This window comes from Lycium barbarum, chromosome 5, assembly GCF_019175385.1.
Source record: "Lycium barbarum isolate Lr01 chromosome 5, ASM1917538v2, whole genome shotgun sequence".
NCBI lineage: Eukaryota > Viridiplantae > Streptophyta > Magnoliopsida > Solanales > Solanaceae > Lycium > Lycium barbarum.
The window spans coordinates 137,091,147-137,103,365 of NC_083341.1; positions in this window are offsets into that span (position 1 = coordinate 137,091,147).

A 12,219-nucleotide genomic window follows, 5' to 3' on the forward strand; every position below is an offset into this window, starting at 1 on the left:
TCCTTATACTCTTTAAGTAATTCAACATAAGCACTCTCTTCATCGACTGCAAGTAAAGAATTTACATAAGTAGGCCTTTGATCTTCATCAGTGCCAAGGTTGATTTCTTTCAATGCGTCGACTGTCGTTTTTACCCCTTCTTCAAATTCGGGCGGAGCATCCTTAGCGTCTTCATCTTCTTGAGGTTCGCCATCATCGACAGATATATGGTAACACCAAGAAACATCCTCCAACTCTTCACCAACCCTTATTGGAGATAAAGTATCCCTTTCATCTTGTACAACAACGTGATATGAAGAGCCAACACTTTCTTTATCTTCATCCCGCTCCTTGGTGTAGACCACAACATGCGACTTTGCTTTTAGCACTTCTCCACATGAGACCACAAGACCCGTTTGCCGCCTCATCCTAGAAGGGATCAGACTTCGGAAATCTTTGGAGATATTTTGAGATTTGGGAAAAACTGATGATTTCATACGCTTGTGGTTTCTCCGAATCTTGCTTCCATTCTTCATTGGTCCTAACCTCTCAAATACAGAAACTCTTGCGGTCGACTTTCCCAGTCGGTCGAAGACAGACGGCCTTTTGTTAGAAGCAAGAGGTTCCTCTTCTGCAGTGATGTAGTTATTACTTGCCCTTCTTATGGAGATGCGAACTGGTGGGGGTTGTTTATACCCCAAACCTTCACATTTTTGCCTCGCCGCAGGTTCCATCGGAAGCTTCCCTAATTTTGATGGTTCGCAAGGATTGTATCCAGCCTTTGCGAGTAGTTTGTAAGCATTTGGATCGAAACCTTCACCTGTACGCCTCGTAGGGAGTGCTTCATTTTGTACCGAGCTGCTAGCCATAAATTTTCCGAGTAATTTCGTAGATGACATTATTGTGTCGATCTGCTTGATAGGAAGGGTTAGTCCTCCTAACATGTTTCCCTCGTCCTTTTTGGCCTTTGGAGCATAACGAAGAACAGAAGTCGCTTTCTTACTCGAAGAAGCGCCATTTGTGTTAGGCAACTTATTGACATCGAAGGACCTTTGATCTTCCTTAATTGCTGCCTTCTCCTTACAAGCAGCCACCTTTGCATTTTGGTTCATAAACTCAGCATTATCTTTTATCGCAACTTCATCAACTTTTGCGGCACATTTCTTTAAGTAGAACTTGGCATCGGCGAAGTGCGCTTCAGCTTCAGTGAAGGGATTATCATCGGCCATTATCTTCTTTTCAACTCCATCTTCATGATACTTCAAACACTGGTGGTAGGTAGAAGGGATCACCTTGTTCTCATGTACCCAAGGCCTACCGAGTAAGATGTTATACGAAGTCCTTGCATCGATCGCATGCAACCATGCGCTAGATTGCAGCTCGCCGATGGTGAGGTCTACTTTGACAGCTCCTATGGCTCTTTGTCCCCCTTGGTTGAATCCTTGGATCATCAAACGACTTGCGGAAAGATCCTCCATTGCGATTCCAAGCTCCTTCATTGTGTGAATAGGAAGGATGTTAACTCCAGATCCACCATCGATTAGGATTCTGTTCACCTTTTGCTCACGTGCAAACCCAATCATTAATAAAGGGCGATTATGAGGTATGTCGCCGAGTAGAAGGTCATCATCGGTGAATGTGATTTTGGCCATGCACGCATCTATGACTTCAGGAGATGACTTTGCAGAGTCTTCTGATGTTGGACATGACGAGGTCACGTTTTTCGCTTCCTTCTCATCAACGGTACAACATGAAGCTTTTACATCATCAATGACGAATTTGGTGTGAAACCAACTCGGCAAGTATTCTCCTAATGTTATTGGACGACGTGGTTCTTGGTAGTAGCGCCCTCCTATTTTCTCCTTCTTTGGGTGCTTAGCTGGATTTTTTGTTTCAGGTTTACTCACCTTCTTTCCCTTAGTTTGTCGTTTCACTGAATCCTTTCGCGAACCTGTTTTACGGTGCTTGCGACGAGTTACGAGAGTCCAACCCCCATCATCAAGATGACCACTTTGGTCTTCATCTTCTTCAGACGATCCTCCTTCTACTGACACAATATCGCTCAGTGTAAGAAGAGAAAACATTTCATTCACATTAACTGGTTCGAAGTCTCCAAACTTAATCATTCCTGCCAGACATATGTTTGGGATGTCTTTCTCTCCATATCCTTCAACAAAGTTGCAGGTCATGACTGGATCGAGTGAGCTAATTGTGACACCAACTTGGTTTGCACTTTCTTTCTCATCTTCAAGTGAAAGTTTTCCTTCGCGGGCTAGCTCCATAACTTTATCCTTGAAGACAAAGCATTTCTCTATAGGGTGGCCGATCAATCGGTGGTACTTGCAATAATTCGGTTCATCAGTTCTCCCTACTTCATTCGGCCGCTTCATCTCGGGTAACTCAAAAAGTTTCAGCCCAAGAAGTTCATCAAAGATTGCAGAAACGTCTGAATCAAGGAATGGATAATCCTTCTCTTGCATCTCCTTCAAAGTTGGTTTTCTGTTCGCTCTATCCTCCAAAGAAGTTGACTTCACACTCTGCTTCTTGCTTACTTTAGTGGTGAACTTCACAGGTGCAACATTAACGTTCATGGATTCTTTGTTTTCGGTCTTGGAAAAATATTTCCCCACTTTCTTTACTTCTTGCTTGTCTTTACCTTTGCGGGATTCGTAGACCGGCGGCGCTTCACTTCCGACTGACGCCATGCTTAACTCCATGTCATGAGCACGAGTGGCCAATTCTTCAAAAGTCTTAGGCTTTATGCCTTGCAAGATATAGGTGAGACCCCAGTGCATACCTTGAATGCACATCTCTATTCCCGAAGCTTCGCTGAGTCTATCTTTGCAGTTTAGACTTGCATGCCTCCATCGATTGATGAAGTCAATAACTGGTTCTTCCTTTCGCTGGCGAGTGTTTGTAAGTTCCACCATGCTTACGGTGCGTCTTGTGCTATAGAAGCGGTTGAGAAACTCCTGCTCCATTTGCTCCCAACTATCAATGGAACCAGACTCAAGGTCTGTGTACCAATCAAAAGCATAACCTTTAAGGAAACGAACAAACTGTTTGGCAAGGTAATCACCATATGTTCCAGCGTTGTTGCATGTTTCAATGAAGTGTGCCACATGTTGCTTCGGATTTCCCTTGCCATCAAACTGCTGAAATTTTGGGGGTTGATAACCGGCAGGCATCTTCAAGCTATCAATCCTTGCAGTGTACGGCTTCGCATATGTAAGGGATGATTTTGCGGAAACATCATATTTATCCTTGATGGTCCCCATGATGAACTCCTTTATTTAATTGATTGGGATCATCCCTTCAGATGAAACTTGGATTTCTGAAGCATGTTCCACTTGTTTTGCGGGAGATTCAATCCTTTCTTGTGCTTGCGGACGTTTTCCAGGGGCATGACTCGAATCCCCCTCCATCACACTATCAAACCTATCTGTCAACTTGATAATTCGATTATCTTGATCTTGCACATATTTGGTCAAGTCTCCAATTGCCTTTGTCAAACTCGCGAGTTGTTCTTCAACAGTTGAAGCATTGGTCATCATCGCATGCATCACCATCATAGATGAAGAAGAATAACACAGATTTTTGCGAACATAGGATGCAGACATGTTATGCGGAGTAGATCCAGTGCTCAAGACGTCATCGTCAGCTTGCCTGATGGATTTCTTGGGCTTAGATAAACTAAGTTGGGCTAGAACCCTCTCCACCATTTTGGCGACATTCTCCCCTTCTTCTGTGGTGTTTGCGGAAGACGAACCAAAGACGACAGCAGATTCAGGCTGTGCTTGCGGAACTCGTTGCCATAGCAATTTGGCTTGGTTCCTTGTGACAGGTCCGGTGCTCCCCTCAGTAACATCTAGGATGTTTTCAACAGCAACAGAGAATTTGGATCCGGTAGTTTTTGCGGATGCGGATTTCGAGTTGACCTTCTTGGAAGCCATCTTAGTGTTTTTGAAGTTCGACTATTGGAGAGAAGAGATGAGAGGTAAAGATGGTCCCACTGGGCGTGCCAAATTTGTAACGAACTAATCTTTCGTTCCTGAAAATAATAATCAAGACAAGAAAAATAGCGACAAAGAATAATATTTGATTTCAAGAATTTGCGCGGGGGTTACAATCTTTATGAAATCTTAAATAAAAAGATGTAATCATCTGATTCTTCTCCTCACGATACGGCCGTCAATCAAGGGCTTTTGCTTGTTCTTGAATGGACGAATCACTTGTTGTTTATATTTCACTACGAATGCGGAGCCGAGCTTTAATCACAAACGTAGAGGTATGGAAACTTGCGGCTCACCACTTGGAGCGAAGACTTCTTAGTATGCGGAAGACTTGCGGCTGAGAGCTTCTCTATGTCTATCTCCCCTTCTTTTGGCTTTATAAAGACCCCTATTTATAGTTGTAGGGGAGAGTTAGGGTTTGTAGATGATTGGTTGAACCATGTCATTTGAACACTTGGCGACATTTGATTGGTTCTTCTATCGACTTGACATGCTGTGTCATTTATGCACGTGGCATGATTTTATTGGTCCTTGATTTGACTTGGCGCGCCACGTCATCTGACACGTGGCATGGACCTTGGGCTAATAAAGTGGGCTCATCATGTGAAGTCCGACAAGATAGACTAGCCCAATTGAATTGGTGTTTCAACTAAGTCCATACATGTTGGATTTAAACAATAAATCCGATTATGTTAGCCCATAATATTTGTTTGGACCAATACATTTAGAATTTAGAATATGATCCAAATTAATTTGTGGATTTAAGTTCGATTAAATTTCAGTGTCTACAATGGGCCCACAATTTTTTAACATTGTTTTTTTTTAATATGGGATTCACTTTTTTTTAATATTGCTTGATTTTGTTAATATGGGGTCCACTTTTTATTCACGTGAGTTTGGATGTGGTGGGTTCCATTTTTTTTTATAATACTGGTTGGTATTTAATATGGGGGGCCACAATTGTTTTTAAATATTAGTTGTTGTTTAATATATATAGGATCCACAATTTATTTATTTTTAGGGCCTGTTTAATATGGGGCCCATCAACGGACGACGAAGAAGGACCTCAACTCGTGCTTCTAATAAGTAGTAATACATAAAGTACTAAACTATCATCTAACATTTGTGATAATTTACAAGAAAAATAAATGATCGTGATTAAATATTTTCTTAATAAAAAGATTTTCAGTTTTGTCAAAAGGATCTTTAAATGGTGATTTAAAAGGTCACTCAGTTACAAAGAAAATGTTATTTTCTAAACAGACAACCATAAAAGAAATATGTGATGAAAATTTCACGAGTCATATTAGAGTGTAACCAAGTAAGAAACTAGTTAGCTTTAATAGTTCAATACTGCAAGAGATATATTAGGCTCAAGAATATATTATTATGCTGCCTCACATTCAAAGCTACAGTTGGTTGTGTATATATACACAAGGAAGTATACAACACTTAGGAGTTCTAATTACAATCAACTACTGCTAGCCTAACCTTTGTCGGGCGAAGTACCAGTTGGTGGTGCAGGACATGGTCTAATACTCCCCTTGCAATCTAAAGGTGGTGAAGCAACATTCAGCTTGGAACATAGAAACTCAAACCTGGCCGAGGCAAGTGGCTTTGTCAAGATGCCGGCCAGTTGATCTTTAGTGGATAAAAACTGTACAGAGATATCTTTCCGAGCAACTTTGTCACGACCAAAATGGAAGTCAATCTCCACATGCTTGGTGTGAGCATGAAACACGGGGTTAATAGACAAGTAGGCTGCTCCCAGATTGTCGCACCATAGCACTTGCGAGGATCGAAGAGGCACACGAAGCTCAAATAAAAGGGACTGTAACCATGTAAGCTCAGCAGCGGCATCCGCAAGGGCTTTATATTTTGATTCTGTGGAAGATCGCGCAACAGCGTGTTGTTTCATTGACGACCATGAAACTGATGCATTTCCAAGGAAAGTGGCATAACCTCCCGTTGACTTCCTATCATCTTCCTAGCCTGCCCAATCAGAGTCGGTAAGCTTTTAGTTTTCCGCTTGGTGTAACGTAGGCAAAAAGTTCGTTGGGCTGATTTGGGAAAATTACAAGGTGATGTCCTTTTTTTAGGCCATATCCTTTTTTAGCTAACATTTTAGATGTTTTCCTATAAAAATTGTATAAATAATGCCCCTTACTTCCTTGTTTATCAATTTTATACATAAAGTAGTAAACTATCATCTAACATTTGTGATAATTTATAAGAAAAATAAATGATCGTGATCTAATATTTTCTTATAAAATTTTCAGATTTGTCAAAAGGATCTTTAATTGGTGAATTAAAAGGTCGCTCAGTTACAAAGAGAGTGTTCTTTTCTAAACAGTTAACCATAAAAGAAATAAGTGATGAAAAATTTCCCGAGTCATACTAGAGTGTAACCAAGTAAGAAACTAGGAGCCCGTTTGGATTGGCTTATAAGTTGCTTATAAGCTGTTTTCAGTTTTTTTGAGTGTTTGACTGGCCAGCTTAAAGTCATTTTGTGCTTAAAATAAGCTCAAAAAAATAATTGGGTCCATTTGACTTAGCTTATCTAAAGCAGCTTATAAGCCAAAAAAAATAAGTTAGACTACCCCAACTTATTTTTTTTAAAGCAGCTTATAGGCATAAGCCCATCCAATCAGGCTCTAGTTAGCTTGAGGTTAATTGTAAAATTCCTATGATTACTTTCTATTTGTACGTGTGATACATATTCTTTATATTTTTTCAAGTAAAGTGTTTTGCATCGCACTGCTTATTATGTCGGCTTGGACTTTTACCTTTTATAAGTGAATTAGTTAACTAAACTCCATCAAACTTTCTCATTAATATCAATAGTTTAATACCTTAGGATGAATTTACTTTGATTCGAATGTAAACTAAAATAAGTGGCCTTTATTCAAACAAAGGGAAATGGCCTCCTAATCTCATACTTGATGATTATCTATTTATATACTTGACATATTATCTCTTGAGCAAATGATCTTTCGGAAACAGCCTCCTTACCTTTCACAGTAGGGGTAAGGTCTGCGTACAATTTATCCTCCCCATAACCCACATTGTGGGATTTCACTGGGTATTTTGTTGTTATTGTTGTACACTTGACAGGTTATGCGTATAATCATGGAAAATTTACATGGCATAGCTAATTCTAAGAGATATTTATGGTTAATAACCACTATTTGCAACAATTACATTTCGTAGCTATATGCAGTTGTATATATGTATTTGAATGTATTTGATTTTTAATGAGGTTTATGTAATTCTGTTCTGGAATGTCTTGTATCCTTAAAGGATGTGTTTTTTTTTTACACACTATGTATATTGAGTAAAATAACTATATTGTATTGAAATTTGTGTATTTAATTTGATATACTTCGTTAATATCAAATTTTGATACAGTCAAATACATCAAAAAATGTATATGAATGTAGATGCTTTGAATGAGTTTTATGCAGTTGTATTTTAATCATTATTTTGAGAACATACTGCAATGGCTGAATACATATGCATGTGTATTTAAAATATATGTATATGAATGTAACTGCTTTGAATGAGTGATATGCATTTGTATTTGAATCATTATTTTGGGCAACACAATACACTGGTTGAATACATATGTATGTGTATTTATATACATATGTATATGGTTGAATACGTATTTTGACTGATTTTATGTGTTATTTGTTTCATTTATATACATATGTATTTGAATTATTTTATGTGTTGCTTGTTTCATTTATATAAATATGTATATGGTTGAACAGAGTATTCAAATACATCAAAATACACGCGCCTGCTCCCAAAAACTAGCTACAAAATGTAAATACATAAAAGGTAACTACGAATTGTTAATAGCTCTTAAAATGTAGTTATTCCTGTAAGTTGCCCTATAATTATTGCATTTTATTATATGCATTGTAAAAATACCATGAACGATTTAGTACTTACACAATTCAACTATATGTATTTTGTTACTTGACGGTGGGAAGTTTTAGTGGATGCACATTAAATTGAGAGATCAGTTATCCATATACATGAATGATCCATTACAAGTACAATCATAACGCGTCCAATTATTTTACTTGTGCCCCGTGGATGAGATGGGACAACTTGTATATGCTTGCATTATGGACATGTATTTTGCTTTTTATAATGAGACTATTTAAAACTATCACTCTATCTAATCTAAAGATCTGTTTCTTTTATCGATCTTTTACCTTAGTACATTATACTTACCTAATCTTGAACCTTGAATTTCTTTTTCAATCAGCTGGCATACCTTTGGGCATATTTGAACAACAACAACATACCCAGTGAAATCCTACAGTGTGGGGTCTGGGGAGGGTAAAATGTACGCAGGCCTTACCTCCATCTCGGAAGATCGAGAGGTTGTTTCCGGAAGACCCTCGGCTCAAGAGAAAACATGATGAGAAAAGGTCAGATAAGCAGAAACAGTTCAAAGCAATACGAAAATGAAACTAACGAAAGCGAAAAAACCATGATAAAGCAGTATGAGAAAATAGAAATAGTAGCTACCACAGATAAATATGATAATTGTGATACAAGGACCAACATATAGTTGCACGAATCAAAGGACAAGAAAATGAAGATCAAAATTGCGACTACTAGTACGACGGGATACTTGGGACTACCTACTAGTCTTCTACCCTAATCTGGGTCCTCGATAGCCTCCTATCTAAGGTCATGTCCTCGGTAAGCTGGAACTGCGCCATGTCCCGTCTAAGCACCTCTCCCCAATACTTCTTCGGCCTACCTCTACCTCTTCTGAAACCGTCCATAGCCAACCTTTCACACCTCCGCACTGGGGCATCTGTGTCTCTCCTCTTCACATGCCCAAACCATCTCAGCCACGCTTCCTGCATCTTGTCCTCCATTGATGCCACTCCCACCTTATCTCGAATATCTTCATTCCTAATCCTATCTCGCCTGGTGTGCCTACACATCCATCGCAACATTCTCATTTCCGCAACTTTCATCTTCTGGACGTGCGAGTTCTTGATTGGCCAGCACTCCGCCCCGTACAACAAAGTCGGTCTCACTACCACTTTGTAGAACATGCCTTTAAGCTTTGGTGGCACCTTCTTATCACACAGCACTCCGGAAGCGAGCCTCCATTTCATCTACCCTGCACCAATACGATGCATAACATCATTGTTTGGGCATATTTGAACCTACCCCGAAATTCTTTCCTTACTTTATTTCAAAAGAATTTAGTTTGTGATCGAGGGCGGTCAAATATGAGATAGATTGCAGTTACAGTCAGAACTTAACCCGGCTAATTTCATAATGTTGACTCCACAGAGTGATAGTGAACGAGACAAAAAATGTGAAAATTCTTCACGTTACGGTTGCCGCTTCTTTCATAATGAGGACTAAAAAAAGAAGACAAATATAGCTAAACAGCTGCACCAGAAAGAACAAAAAAACAAAAGTTAAGGTGATAATGGTGTTTTCAAGAATATGGGAGTACAAACTAAGGGACTTGTTGTAACACCCCGTACCTTTAATTTAAGCTTTGACCATGATCCTAGACTTAGAAAACTAGATAAAGAATGTGGGAATTGGAAATTTCCTCTTCAGTTGTAAGATGGTGGTTTACGCCCATGAACAGTGACCGTATTTCAGTATACGGCCCGTAATTCAAGTCGTAAACTGTTACCAAGGATTTCTGAGCATTCTAGAATTTGGCAGTTGGAGGTCATATGGTTAAATACGGACCGTATTTCAAAATACGGCCTGTATTCCAAAACATATTTGAAATTTGGGAAAACTTCCTTGATGAAAGTTGTAGAGCTTTAAAATACCTATCCAACGGTATATTATGGGGGTCAAACAGACATCTGTGCAAAGAGTTATGACCATTTTACTGAAGAGACGCAGTGCAGTCCGTATTTCAAAATACGGCTAGTATTTCAAAATACGGCCAGTATTTCAAAATACGGCCAGTATTTTGCTGGACGTAAAATCCAATTTTCCAGAACAGTATATATTCGTCCATATCAGTTCAAATCATTATTTTTCATTCCTTCAAACCCTAGAACGACCTCCTACCCTCTTCCATCATCAAGAACACCAAGGTAAGCCTACTCTAATTATTCCAAGTCAATTCTAATACATATCCTTGTAATCTAAACAAGAAATCATCATTCCAAAGCTAGGGTTTTCAAGAAAACCCATCTCAAGGTTCAAGAATTCAAGATTTTGGAAATCTTCTTCAAAGCTCAAGTCTTTAATTCAAGTTTTGGAGCGACTAAGGTATGTAGAGTTACTATCTACGTGTGGGAACATCATTGTTCTTCCTCACGCCTCATAATCCATAAAATTATGATTCTCTATTAAAACTAGGGTTCCAATACCATGCTCATGATAACCCTAGGTCCATGTCCATGATTATATTATGTATGAATTGTTATAATTCCATCATTGAGTTCTTAATATTTCTTTATGATTATTGAAAATCCGTCTGTAATCTATGAAAACCCATATCTTGTATTCCATGGGTTCTTGCATGCATGTTTTGACTAAGAATGATTGTTTCATGAATATCCTACATGTCTACAAGTTTTCATGCAACCGTATTATATAATTACTTTCATGCTATGATACAAGATACATACATACTAAATACAAGTTATTTCATGAAACCATATTTACAAGTTATTTCATGAAACCATGCTTACACGTTATTTCATGAAACCATGCTTACACGTTATTTCATGAAACCATGTTTACAAGTTATTTCATGAAACCATGTTTACAAGTTATTTCGTGAAATCATGATTACAAGACAAGTACAAGTTAATTCACGAAAATCATGGGCTTCTTAGCCAATTATATTATGTTCATGTTTTTGGGAGTTGCACGAATTACCGAGAAGGCTCAGATAGCCTGAAACTACGTAGCCACCATAGGACAAGGATCGCTCCGCCCAGTTAGGACGATACCTTAATTTTACACTGAATGGATCCATCAGGCACGTTACCACCTTATACCCTGACAAGGTATAGGGGCTCTGCTGGTCCGGCGAGGTACCAGACTCCACGTATCCACGTGGTGATATCATGTGTCGGTTTATGAAATGCTTTCCCTACTTATCATGTTTTACTTATGTTATATATATATGTACTCATGCTCATGCTCATGTTCATGTCCAGGTTTTCAGTTTCAGTTTCAGTTTCAGTTCTTATTATGTTATTCCATGTCCCATGTTATTTCTTTCAGTTGCTTTACATACCAGTACATTCAATGTGCTGATGTCCCCTTTTATTGCTCGGGGGCCTGCATTTCACGATGCAGGTACTGATACACAAGACGACACATCTGCTCAGTAGGACAATATTCGTATTAGCTTATTGGTGAGCCCCATCTCATTCGGGGTTTAGTCAACTTTTGTTTTATGATTAGTGATGCATCTAAGGTATGCTGGGGGCCTTGTCCCAGTAAGTATGTTTTCCAGTCAGATTCATGATAGAGGTTTCATAGACTAGACAAGTCAGTTATCTTATGTCAGACATTCGGAGTCGTATAGCCATTTTGGCTCATTCATGTTATTTCCGCACTCATGTTTGAACAAGTATTTTTATTGAGTATTATGACTTACTACATTTTATAAAAACTCATCATGCATTCACGTTATATTCCGCTCATGTTATGCCTCATGATGATTCAGCAAGCCATGTGGTTCGCTCGGTCACATGCAGTAAGGCACCGAGTGCCGTGTTTCGCGCAGGCCATGGTTCGGGGCGTGACACTTGTAAAACAAAAGAGATTCTGTTGGAAGCAACTTTAAGCCTCACCTTTTTCGTTTAATCTAACCATTTTCTAAATTGTATATATGAATGAAAGCTATATTTTGACAGATAGGTCTATTTATATAAACTATCCTCCTAAGAAAAAAACGTAAAAACATTAGTTTCACAGCCGAGGCTTTTAAGAGATATAGAGAGTCTCCTGATGGATAGCGGGCAACCCCATTTTTTTGAATAATATTTCAAAAAAGTCTTCTAGAAAAATTCATCGAATTAGAGGAACTCCTCTTCTTCGATGAAATGATCAAGGAATACTCGGAAACACATCTCAAAGAGTTGGGGATGGAATTCATAAAAAAACGATCCAATTAATCAAGATACAGAATGAGAATATCCATATGATTTTGTAGTTTTCAACAAATATCATATGTTTTTATTATTCCAAGCGG